This window comes from Cygnus atratus, chromosome 1 (assembly GCF_013377495.2).
Source record: "Cygnus atratus isolate AKBS03 ecotype Queensland, Australia chromosome 1, CAtr_DNAZoo_HiC_assembly, whole genome shotgun sequence".
NCBI lineage: Eukaryota > Metazoa > Chordata > Aves > Anseriformes > Anatidae > Cygnus > Cygnus atratus.
This window is the reverse complement of record NC_066362.1, coordinates 115,702,748-115,716,202: the sequence shown is the minus strand read 5'-3', so window position 1 is coordinate 115,716,202 and position 13,455 is coordinate 115,702,748. Positions and strand designations below refer to the sequence as shown.

The 13,455-nt window shown below is 44.8% G+C and overlaps 1 protein-coding gene across 2 annotated transcripts in view; it reads right to left on the bottom strand.

The window, feature by feature from the left end:
- PKNOX1 (PBX/knotted 1 homeobox 1) overlaps positions 1 to 9,349 on the bottom strand; it is a 47,429-nt gene extending 38,080 nt beyond the window's left edge. The window contains exon 1 of one of the 2 annotated variants that reach the window (XM_035545914.2): positions 9,204 to 9,349. The gene's annotated coding sequence lies outside the window, so the exon portion shown is untranslated. The remainder of the gene's footprint in view (positions 1 to 9,203) is intronic. The other variant, XM_035545913.2, reaches the window with a different exon arrangement.
- Positions 9,350 to 13,455: the final 4,106 nt, after the last annotated feature.

Sequence of the window (13,455 nt, the reverse complement as noted above, 5' to 3'; positions counted from 1 at the left end):
TTATAATAACCTGTAACCCCCCCCTACTGTCCCACAGCATCGGGGATAGTAGTCCCTGATGTTATTACATTCGTTCTTCATCTTTGCTGATGCCTGTAACAGAAAGCTGTGTTTGGACTGCTGACTTGCTTGCTCTTGAATCTTTACTTGAATTCTTTACTCTCTGGTTCACTGTCTGTCTGCTTAGACTAGACAAGACACATCCCAAAATAAAACTACAAAATGCAAATAGGAACAACTCAGTGTTTTAAAGGAAGTTCTGTGTAAAAATTCAGCATGAAGCCAAGAAAGGTCAAAGACTTTTTTTTCCCCAATGTAAATCTCCTTCATATTCATGCTTTGATTTGACTGTGGAATGTAGTCTAATGATGGCTACAATCAAGTAATCTACTACAAGGTAAGAACTAACAGCATACGAAGGAGCATGAGCCATCATTAGTACCGTATGTTCGGAGAAGGCAGGTTCTGCTACAGTATTCAACAATTTTAAAAAGCGTTCAAAAAATATCACTTAAAATTACTTTTATTTAATTATTTTATTTCACATTACATGACATGTTAAAGCTACTTTAAAGACTAGTAACGATTGTGCAAGCAAAGCAGCAAGGATAGTGAAAGAATTTAGAAAACACAACTGCTGGAAAGCACTAAAGAAAGCCTGCAAAACTATCTCAGGGGAGGTTCCTGGCACTAACGTTGTACAAAGGCCAACCGAAACAATATGATGGCTAAAACACACAGCTGAGGTCTTGAACTGGACTATCTCCCTTTCTCACAAAAAGTTCTCGTGTTCCCAGTTTTGCCATCTGCATAAAAACTGTAACGAAGATAACGACATTTTTGAAAGCGAGATGAAGTTCGTATTTACATTTGAGAACCAGAATTTACCTGTGTGTAGTGTACAAGTAATGTTTTTTCAGGCAAGTTCACAGAAAAACAAAATACTGAAGGCCAGCCAATACAGATGCCATCTCTAGTACATGAAACCTAGCTCTAGAAGACATGGGAAGACACTCAGGGGAGCTATAAGGCAGTCTATGATTTGGTCACTGGTTAGAGATGAAATACTGAGCTAGGAGTCTCAGTCCACGCTTGTGTACCCACTCGTGAAGCCTTGAAGGGCAGATGAGGTGTTAGTTCTCACCACTTTCTCTAAAGCTGTCAAAGACCTGTGTCCCCCAGGAATGGCCTTCTCTCCTTTTTGGAACTTCTCAACTCTGCCATGAGAAGACACCACACCTCTTATTCCCTTCTTCACACACTGTTCACATTCTGTCATTTTGCTACTCATTTTCATCTACCTCAACTTACGGGGCTACTTTCAAACAAAGGACTTCTCACTATCCACAGAGTCTTCTGAATGTAGGTCACTGCCAGATATATGGGTATTATTCCATGCCTTGTGTCTGCTCAGACATAAAGGAGTACTTCACATCGTCAGTCTGAAGAGCCTGTTGTTCCTTCCGTTCAGAAACTAGCGCAGCAAAGAACCCCGCGCGCCACTGCTGCCAGATTGGATCACTCAAAAAATATTTCACGTACGAAGAAGAAAGTGGCCCTTCCTTGCAAAGCCTTCAGCTGGTAATCTTACACGGGCAAGCTTCCAGACAGTGCATATGGGTGATTGAGGGCAGAAGGAAGGAAGTACTGAAGAAACACAGGCCCATGTGGAAGATGCTACAGAGGAAGAGGTTCGGCTGAGGAGCCAGAGGACATAGCGCTCTTATTGCTTTCTTCCAAAAGACACCTGAGAGTGACTGAGAGACTACAGTCTACCCTAAAATGTATCAGAGGAGAAAATGATCGAGGTCCGAGCTTGCTTGTTTTGTCCTCCCATCTGTGTCAGAGGAGGCAAGAACAGGAAGAAGACATGGCTGTTAAAGGATGGGGGCAATACGAGGACACTGTGGGGCCTAAACTTAGAATTACTCTTGCCAACATGTTTTCTTCCTCTTTCTCCTCTCACAGATGAGCTTTGAAGTCATGTTATCAACGTAGAGAAGACAGTTAGCTACAACACCAAAACAGACCACTGCTTGCTTTGTCATTTAAAAACTGTATCACAGCTAAAGTTTTTTGTTCCAAAGTAAAATACGGCCTTGTTCATTCAAGCACAAATGAAGCCTCTGTTCAGCCATGCTCATTTTGCATGTCAGTAAGAAGCAAAGACCTGTGCATACATTCATATAGACAAATATTAGCATGCATTAAGGGCGAGATACATTTACACGTTCATGGATTCAAATAATAGTAATGCAGCAAAACGTAGAGTATATATGACAACTTGCCAGCAGAAATTCATTCTACCCTTGCTGCAATGGTTCTTTATCTCCATCAACCTGCCTACAAAGAGACAGTTAGTAAAATTAAGACAACCAAACCAACGTGAAGTTGATGCATGCACGTTTATTAAAACTGCACTTGACGAGAACGTAGGCCGTATTCAGTAGCAAGGTGGCTTTCATTTCCTCTGTCTTTTGTACTTTCGAAGTACGCTCATTATTTAGAAATATTACACTTTCAGAAACATGATGCTCCTGTTCAGGAATATAATACCAGCCTGGGGGAGTTACACTACACGGATACAGCTAAACAGTTATTACACAACAGCTACTCTGTCAATTTCCCTGGGAGACGAGACCTAAAAAAGCCCCCAAACCAATTTTCTACTGCAGTAAAATGAGATTTACTTTGTGTCACTTTTTTTCCCTTTATTGTTTGGCGATGCAATAAAGTTATTTATATATTAATCTGAACAAAGATTAGATTAAATTAAAAAAGAATGCAGCTTATAATTTAAGAAACCAAAAATTAAAAATAAATTAAAATTCACTCCTAAAGGTGAATTTCTTCAGAAATACAAGCTGCAACCTATCATTAACCTCTCTGTGCATGTAGGATTTTGAATGTATATGCTGTGTAACACTGACTTTCTTCAGCAAGACCACTCCAATACGGTATGTACTGCTTTCTTGTCCTGTTAATTCCCCATAGCATTCCTTTTTTCCTGTCATCCCATGTGATAATTTAACAAGGCATACAAAGAATTTGCATCAGAGGCTTTATCTTCCAAGCATCACCACGCACTGTCACGCAGCATGATAAACGACAAACCACCTCATGAAAAGACTTGTGTCCCTTTAGCAATTCACACACGTTGAACAAACTCTGTCCTCTGTATTCTAAAGGGGTTCTGGAAATTCTCCCATTTGTAGGTACCAAATGCAAAAAAGTACTGTATAAAAAAGTAGCACTCTTTTTTTCGGTAGTACAAGCTAGAGTTGCGTATGCAGTAACTGATAAAGTAGATATTAAGGATGTGTAAGATAACAAATTTCTCAAGGCACAGCAATGGAAGCAGAATTCAGGGCACCTGGGTCTTCACCTCCTTAATTCTGCATACGTCCTTTGGGTCTGCACCAACTCATTTTTGGGGAAGTGCACACAATCATGGTTCATGTTACTGCCAGTTTACCATAGTGCTTCTTCACAACGAGAAAGATGAGAAATCCTATTCCAATCTAGTCGTAAAAGACTGTCGTCTCAGCGTCCTAGGCATCCTGGCTCCAGGTAGCTCTTGGCATTGCAGAAGGTAATCCTCATGGTCATGAAAACTTCATTCTTCCAAGTATTAAGACTTAAATTCAAGAAACTTCCTGCGGCACCTCAGTTTCTCCTACCCATTTCACACTGTAATTTAATGCTGCTTTATTAGCTCCATAAACTAGTAAGGAATTAAGGGGACTAGAAGGAAATTTTGGTAAAAGGAAAGCCAAATGTGGGGGAAAGGAAACCTTCCTTCTCTAATTGCTCCAAGACTCCTGTGGGATTAAGAGTAGGAGGGAGCAAAAGTATTTCCCATTACTCCCTCATTCATTCCCACTGTCCACACAGTAAAAGACGATTCCTTTAGCTATTTTCCCCCCCCTGCGTTCTTAACACTGCACACTAAAGGACTTTATGGTCCTTGTTTGTGAATCCCAGCATGCACATCATGACGCCGCATACCTATCTACTTATTACGGGGCAGAGAAGAATTATTTTTCCCCTCAAGATTTACCCAAGACGCTGTCATCGTGACCTTTTAGACCTCATATCAAAAAGAGTGTAGTGCCTGCCTTGCTGCTGTAGTGATAGGAGGACCGCATTAGAAAGACAACCACGAAACCCTTGAAGACCAGAGGACACGTACCAGCAATTACACAGCTGGAACTGCTTCTGGTACAACTTTCCTACTTAACCATATGAATTAAACTAAATGAATTAAACCAAAGAACCCGGAGTCTGATTTTAATCAAGATTTGTTATCAGCACCCGATAAGCTATGACTGAAATTGTGTTTTGTGTTTATAGTTATTTTCATAAAGAAGACAGAATAAGAACCGATCTCACTATGCCTTTATTGCTATTAATTACTCTTTACAACGTTAGCAGGATTTTTATAGAGGATGTCGCTTCATAAGCATCTGTAAGTTTTCCAACATTCTTATTTACAAAACTAATAAAGTTTCTAATGATTCTTTCTATAACAGACTAATCCCTAATGATACTGAAGTACAACTGAAGGAAGATGAGTTTCATTGAGCTAATAACTGCCTTTAAAATGGGCTTAAGATGTCGAATACACAACACACCCCCCTCTATACATTTCAGGCATTTAAACACTTCATCGAGATGCTCCGTTGTCAATGATTTTATTTTTATGTCCTTGACAATTTCAAAACCAATAGTTTTCAATGGACTTGTGAGCCTGTCAATGAACCAAGCGTGAACTTGTTGGACTAGCTGATAAACTGAAGTGACAAAATCCCAGCCCGGCAGCTGCCAGATCTGGTTCCAATTGCTCAGCAAGTTTTCCAGCACCTTTCCCTTTTCGACTCCAACGTTTCGCTACCCCATTTCGCTACTAACTCCAAGCCCTGGAGCAAATCGCTGTTTTCTTTTCAAAGTGGCATTTATTTAAACAACAATTCTCCCTTTCCTGCTCCTCAGTAAACAGGCGAGCACAGCTAACCAGAGGCAATCAGTCTGACTACTTTCTGCAAGGCAGACGCTCCCCGCTCCAGCCTCTGCTGCTGGAAGCTGCTGCCAGTGCCCTCCACGCTCCCTGCCTCTCCCACCCACCTCGCTGTGCTCCCCAGCCTCGTACCACCCTGCCCCTTCTTCCTTCCACATCAGGTCTCCTCTTCCCCACCTGTCGCCCTCTCATTCCCTCCGCTCTCACCATTTGTAGCTTTGCTAGCACCATCTCTTCCATGCTCCTGGGCCTACTGCTTTTCCACCAAGCTTCCATCTCTGTCCCCATCTCCCTGTGAACGCCAATCTTCATCCCTCCATCAGTGCCGCCACTGCCTAAGCACCCTGGGGCAGAAGTGCAGCTCAAGAAAGACCATCCAGGATTGCACTTACCCAGCACCTACCGCTGCGGGAAGCATCATGCTCAACTACTTGGTCCAGACGATGACTGCACACTCAGGTGATGCGCAACAGACGGGACGACACTCATGTTACACAGGATATGCAGACAATTTAGTAAGTATTTGCCAAGCAATATACTTGAACCAGTTTTTCCAAGAACTTTTACCTTGTTGAAGTTTCCCTAGGAGCAGCCACACACACCCTGTTGATGCTCACACTCCTTCCCCTTTCCTCTGCAGCGCTAAACTCCAGAGCCCGAGTGCTGAGATGCTCTTAAATGAGCCAAACAAACACTTTTTCTTCCTCTTTCAGTCAACATATTTACCTTCTCCTAATGTCTTTTTCAAAAATGCTGAGTCATTTTAGCCTAAACGTTCCGGAATAACCCTGCTCAAATATACACATCATGGCAAATTTCAGTATGACTAAGAAATAAGCTACTGAAAACATCTTAAAAAAATAAAAAACCCAAGTTGTCACGGCCCACAACACATGCAGGTGGGACTAGAAGATGTGAATTACATGAGCGTAGACAGACCTGGAAGTTTTTTAGTTATTAAACATACAACGCAGCACACACGTTCATTCCCCTATTCTCTAGGCATGTCAAACATGTACAAAGCTCCGATTTCTGTCTTACAAACCTCTGTTTCTTTCGAACATGAAAGACTTGGAATTTATTTTTTTCAGTAATAAGTGTTATAATACCCTTTTTCCCATTGTTTTGTTTGCTATGCAGTTTGCAGAAAGCTAAGCAGGATGTGAACCATAGCCAGATTTCCGATTTTTTTTTTTAAACCAGATTTTCCCTCTGTACTCAAGAAAAAGCAGAGAATTTGAAAAGCTCACAGGCAAAATATAAACTGAAGTTTAGTGGTAATAAATAAATAGGTAAATAAATAAATAAAATTCCCCCGTTCAGTACTCCAGCAGAAAGCTACCATATTCTACCCATTTGTCTGAATAGCAGGCTCAGGGGCAGTACAGGATTATCACAGTCATTTACCTCCCATTTTCAAAAATCTCCATTTGACTGTTTTATGTATTTAAATGGCTTTCCTGTTTAACAGCAAAGAGCTCTTCTACACATGCATGTAGGGGAGGAAAAAAAAAGAGAGAGAGAGTTCATTGCCTGGAATAGTTGCTGTATTAAAAACAAATAAGTGTGTTTGTACGAAGGATGATAAGCGAGTAGGTGAAGACAAACAGACCTGAATTTTATTTCCATTTCTAACGCTGACTTCGTTTTTATCCTTCGGTAATACACGTGACCCAGTATCCCCATGCTGCTGGCACAGAACCCAAGTTGCTGCCCGTTACCAACTTCCTAAAAGCACGGCAATGCTCCAGCAACAAAAAGATTGGTATTCCCAGATTCTTTATTTTCTGCCTCGCTTCTAGCTCCACTTGTGCTACCAACATCACACAGTTATGACACGAAACAGCCTTATTGAACGAAGTGAAGAATCCGCTAACCAACGTGAATATTTTAGCATTCGATTATCTCAGGCAGGGCTGTAATGGGCTGGGTAAAATACTCTGGCAACATCTGGCAGCGAGCAAGCAAAGGAAAAGCACTCTATCAGCAGCTTTTTTCCTTGCTCTCGGAATCCTCTGCTTAGAAGAGCACTAAGTTGTTTTACATTTTGTACAGCATCGAGCTGTGGTAAAACAACCCCCCGAGAGACTTATCATTTGTAAACCTCCAAACTCTTAACAAGCGAGACCGAAGCAACCAGCTGCTGCTGCAAGGAAGAAGTAACATTTGCGGAATTTTAAATTTCGCACATGCACACAAATGATCCAGCCTCATTTACACCGAAATTAAAATACTAATCTGCTTTATTTTGAACTTTCACGTGTGCTGGTTTTGCAGAGGCAGCGTTAGGCTCCTGGACCGCGGAACCATGTTCTGACAGCCAAGCCGGCCTACACCTCTCTCCTCGCGGGATGGTGGCCACCACAGGAGAGGGTTTGCGGGCCGTTCGCTCCTGGCTGTCAGAGCAAGGCTTAGTAACAGCGAAAGAAAGAGTCGCTCTATTCTGGGAAACTCGTCTGCTTCTTAAACGCTTCTGAATTTGCTGTAGTAGCAATCGGAATTGCCATGACTTTCTTACAGCACTGCATTTACAGGACGGGCAAAGGTGTGAGAACAATACAGCCCAAAAGCAAATCTATGAAAAAGAAAGAAAGTACAGCTTCCAGGAGGCACATCCACTTTGTAAGACTCAAGAATTTAGTATGACCACATACACTTCATTCACTCAACTAAGCTCTTTTTAGTTGCACTCATGGAAGACTGCAAGGACTTAGTTTTAAAACATTACTTCTATACAGGAATACTTCAAGAAACAAACCAAATCCTTAACATGGTATCTAGACTGAGGAATCATACAAATAAAGCTGTTACTTCTGTAATATTAAAGGCATGTAGATACGTTTTACATGCTGAAGTGAAATTTCCAAATATATACATTTGGAAATACGTGTATTTCCAAACTGTAACAGCAGCATACAAAAAACTTGAAGGGTTTTCTTTTCCTATTAGCACACAGGAAACGGTAACGAGATAAACTCCAGTCCAGCAAAGCAGTTTAACTACACCATAACAAGATGAGAGACATGCTTCAGATGAGAGACAGGTATAAGCGCTCCGTTTATGTAGATGGGGATACATGGGTGTAGACTAAAAATGCATGCCCCAAAATTATGCAGATTGGTGAAAATGAGCACTATCAGAGAGTTTGAAGCCCGGGTGCGGTGTAACATCCTCTGTGCGACCCTATTTCTGCCTTGCAAACGCAGAAAACGGAGCTACAACATCTACCGTTTGGTCAACTGAGGCTCACCTGAAGAAAGCACGACAAAGCCAACACCAAAGTTTTTGTGTGGGTATTTTAATCATAAAATGACAAGAAAATACGTAACCAGTCCACTGAAGAAATACGTACATATTTGATTGGTAATAAACTGACAAAACGCATATGAAGAAATTCAGAATTACTTATTTTGGATATGGAGAAATTCGGAATTACTGGTTTTGGATATGAAGAAATTCAGAATTGCTCGTTTTGGGTATGAGGAAATTCAGAATTGCTCGTTTTGGATAGATTAAAACCAGCGACATACCAAGAGGCATGAAACTGGCTCTGGGGACTGAACGGAAAGGAATTACTGTTTGTCCTTTTTGAAAATCTAAACGTAACGACCGTGGACGGCCACCGACGGCCTCAGAGAAGGAAAATCCTGCGTTTTTATTCCGCGGAGCCCTCCGTAAAGACGCATTTAAACGCATTTACGGGCCGATACGCCGGCGACGAGCTCCGCAAACAGGCGCAGGCTCTGGGTGCGGGTGCCACGCACCGCACCCCGGGGGCCGACCCATGCCCTCACCCCCTCAGCCCCCGAGGCGGGGCCCTTTAAGGCTCCCCCCACCCCCCCCCCCTCCCTCCCTCCGCGCGCGCTCCCTCGCGCGCCCCCGCCAGCGGCGCGGCGAAGGCGGGCGGCGGTTCCAGAAATTTCCTCGCTCCCCCCTCCCCTCCCTCAGCCCCCCCCCCCCCCCCCGCCGCGGCGCGAGCGCCCCCCCCCCCCCCTTCCCCTCCCCCTCCTCCCCTCCCCCGCCGCCCGTGCCGGCCGCGGCTCCCGCTGCCCCCCCCCCACCCCCCCCCCGGTGCCGTTGAGCGGAGCCGGAGCGGAGCCGGAGCGGCGGCCGGGCGGGCGGGCGGGCGGCGGCGCGGCGCCGTGCGTGTGGCTGGCTGGGAGCGGGTTTGAGTGACAGCGCTTACCTGGGTGCCAATCTTCGTCACACTGACAAGCGGCTGCAGCAATCGGGACCCGCACCGCCGCGCCGCGCGTCACCGCGCACACCCGCGCCGGGCCAATGGCCGCCCGCGCCGAGCCACACGCCAGCGCGCCGCGCGGCACGCCTCATCAATATTCACCGCCCGGGGGGCGGGGGCTGCGCCCCGGCCTCGTGAATATGCATGAGGGGGGCGGGGCGTGCGGCGAAACCACGCCCGCTCCGCCTCCCTCCGCTGGGGGAGGCGAAACCACCTCCTCGGGGGAGGGGGGGGGAGGGAGATACCAAGAGGGCTGGGCGCTGGGGGGGGCTCGCCCCGAGCCGCCGGGAGGATGGGGCTGGGGGGTCTGTGAGGGCGGAGCGCTGTGGGGCGCTGTGGGGCTCATCGCCTCACGGGTCCTCGGGCAGGAGGGCTGAGGGGGCTCCCAGCTCTGCCTGGAGAAATGTCCCGGGGTGTCTAAGCCCTGCTTTTAAGGCACGACTGGTCAGGGGAAGGAGAAAATCTCATTTTAGGAAACTGCTCCACACCGAAACAGGCTCAATGCCAGGCTTTGTGGTCCCCCTGCAGCACAGCAGCTACCCGCTTACTCCCCTTCAAACTGGGACTGCCACAGCAGCTACCCACTTACCCTATTCCCCTTCCCACTTATTCCCCTTTCCCTATTCCCCTTCAAACCTATTCCCCTGCAAAACTGGGATTGCCCCATGGCTTTCGAAGCCTGCACCGCTCCTTATGCTAGTCCAACGTGCTTGGAGGAGATCTGGCTAGCAGGCTGCCTGCCTAACAGGCTTTCTGGCTAATAGTCTGGCAGTAGAAATATCTACTTAAATGATCCTGCGAGCCCGCTCCACCTTCAGTCCTCTCTGACTGTGTCAAGACCCTGCCCATCTGACAACAGTTGTTCTGGGTCTTGAGGAATCCCATAGCTGCGCACACTGCCACCACTTGTCTGCTGACAAAACGGGTGTTTCGTCCTCTCCCCAGGCCGCCCAGAGCCCTCACACGCATTTGTTTTGAGAAATTTTTCTCCTGGTACAGGCCAAACCATGCAGCGTTAGGCTGGCGAACGCAGAAGGAACTTGTACGTCACGCAGAGAAAGTGGGAAAGAAAATGAACCAGGCTAATCCAAGGTGCTCAAAAGTTCATGTGAATCATTTAAAGAAACAAGATTATAAAAAAAAAAAAAGCCACCTCAGTTTCTCTTACTCACAAAAGCCTCGTTCTCTATTCCTGGTCTTGCACTGTGCAACATCTCTAATAGGATTCCTGTGGCCAAGCTGACCTCTTCTACCACAACTTTCCTCCCTCACCATCCCTGACACATTCATTAGTGACACATTCACTAAACAGTGCTTCACATTAACTGGTTCCCATGCCCGGACCTGCCTTCTCCTCAAATTTGATTCACCCTGCAAACCCTTTGTTCTCCATCTGCTTTGCCCGTGCGTCTTTGGACAGGAGTTCACCGATTCCTTCTGAGAAAGAACAGATTAAATTCAAACTAATTTAATTTCTGTTTAATCCCTTCTCCCAGGTATCTTCAAAGCCTTTTTTGATGCCTTTCTCAACTTTAATTTTCCTTTCTCCTGCTTCCCTTCACTTGTCCTTCTTTTCCTGCCTGCCACTTTCTCTTCCCCAGCTCCCCCCTCACACACAGCAGGTGTAGAAATTCCTCACTCCTCTCTTCCCCTTACCCCAGTAATCCCGTTTAGTGGTCTCCTTTGTAATTAAGCTTATTCCATGTTTTTTTCTTCTCAATCCCTTACACTTTCTGTAGCACAAATACACGTTCTAACTCCCTCGATCCTAACTCACGTGATTTCCCAAGCACCAGCACAAAGAAAGCCTACGTCCCTACCTGTGTGCTTCCCGACTGGGTAACTTTAGGGTCTAAGCAGATGCAAGCTTTGACCGAACTCTCATCCGAAGCTGTGTTGTACATAAGGGTTCTTTCCATCAGTGCACTCTGTTGCCTAAAAGCTCCACTGCAGACTTCCCATCATCCAGCTAGTATTCTGGATGATGATTCCTATTTATCTCTCCTCGATAACTCATTTTTGTTAAAGCTACAGGAGCTACATTATTCTGATAGCTTTAATCCTATCCCCTACGGTGCTGAAGTAAATCGCGAGGTCCAAATGTAACTAAATGGCATGGGTACCTCTCCAAATACACCTGTACCCACATGACATAGACACATAAACCTCATTCCCATAGGCAAGTAACCCAAAAATGACCCTTGATCTAACTTGCACCTTCCCACCCCCCATCTCTAAGCCCCCTGAATTCTCTGTTCACAGCCACTGATGAGAGGTTCCCTGTTTTTCATTTTATCTTCCAGTCTCTCTGATACAGCCGCTGCAGGCTTGAAAGCTAAGAAGCTTACTTTTAAAAAATACACCAGCTGAAATGACTCCAGAAGATGCAGATTTAAGAAGGGCACTACAAATGGCAAGGCTTTTGAGGGAAGCGTGCAACATTTGGAAAACAGAAAGAACTGGAAGGAGAGGAGCAGAGGAAAGGAATGAAGAAGTAATTGAGGAGAGTAATTCAAAGACAAACAAAAACAAGCAAACAACAACAACAACAATAGAGAGAGAGAAAAAAAATGGACCAGAGGAAAGGATAGGTATCCTTTTCTTTATTTATTTCTGAACATCCAAACATAGTGTGTTGTCCCTCATCGGTTTTGCAGAAGGATGAGGGTCCAATACACAAGACTGAAGGCAGCTATCGGGAGGGAATTCTCCACACTACCCATTTTGTGAGGATTGTTGCATAATTGATGGAGTTTTGTGCTCTGAACTTCCACTGGTCTAGGCGTACTCGCTTCAGTTCGATGGTGAGACTGCTGCTTTTTTCTGAAAACGCACAAGCTACACAGAAGGCTGAATAAAATGCCATTTTAATCCTTTGTATTTGCAAACTACAAGCACGTAAAAATTAGGTTCAGTAATATTTAGGCTGGCAACTGCAAATAACAGAATACTCAGATTCTCAAACTGCTGTTACTTCTACGCATTGTGCATATTAAATACGCTCATTAAGTACAGCTCATTCCTTAAAGCAAGCACAGATATGTTTGTAGAGTCAGGGCCTTAGCTGGTTACTGAGAACTGTCCCAGATAGATAAGAGCATTCCCCACAGTTGGACCAAATATTTGCAAACACTAAGCTATTAAGGTCCCGTCTCACCAAATGAGAAAAGCACGCTCCCAGATCTCTTCTCTTGAACACCCTTTCAGTTGCAATTTACTGATAGCAGGACTGCATAAAAGTATCAGAGGGCAAAACTGGATCCTACGTACAGTTGCTAGGCGGGTTAGGATTACTGTGGCACCTTTTAGTAATTTCCAAGTTCTAAATGTTACAACTGTGTGCATAATACAACATTCATATGCATTCAACCTATTCAGAAAGAGGAGATTTCTCATTTTAGATACATAGCATTACTCTTGACGGTGCGCTTTGCAACTCTTTCATAATTAAGCTTTCAAAGGAAACATTTACGTAGAAGAGAAGGGATGGGCTCCTATGCGGGTGGCAGTAATCTGCCCTCCTAATTTATTGACTAAAGACTGTAATTGCAGCAAGGAGATTGGAATAATCTAAGCAGAGCAGGGTTTTCCCCAGATTTCCATACGAATCAGGTGAGTTTTTAAGCGACATCTCGTAACAATGGGAGGCCTCTACAGCAAACCAGTTTCTTCTTTCATCACTCTTAGGGAGAAAGTTTGCAACCAGACGTGTCAACGACTTAGATGTAGTCCTCTGGCTGCTTGGAGAGCATTCCAAAAAGCAACCTTTGTGTGCCCGGTTTGCATGCACAGCACGTTCACATCTGCGGCCGCAACTTTACGTGGTATAGGAGGAGCCTGGGAAAAATGTGTGACTTATTTTATGATGGATATGGCTTTTAAGATTTTAAAGCTGAAATTAACGAGTTAACTCAGTCGAAATAAATGTCAAGCTTTGCTTCAGCTAGATCATGGAGATCTGTGTAACTCAGCTGGGAACGCTCCCTCTGGAGAAATTAAGAGCTCATGTCCCACAGCAGGATTTGGGCTTGGACCAAGAGCTGGCACTGCAGTGCAGTACTACTCCAAGGAGTTTCTGCATCAGGATAAAGATGCCATCCTTTCTGATGAGTTATTATTGTATTGTTTTCCCCTTCTTCTTTGTTCACGAGAAAAGGCAAACTACTGAGAGCCTCCTTCAGAAAAGGAAAAATGATAA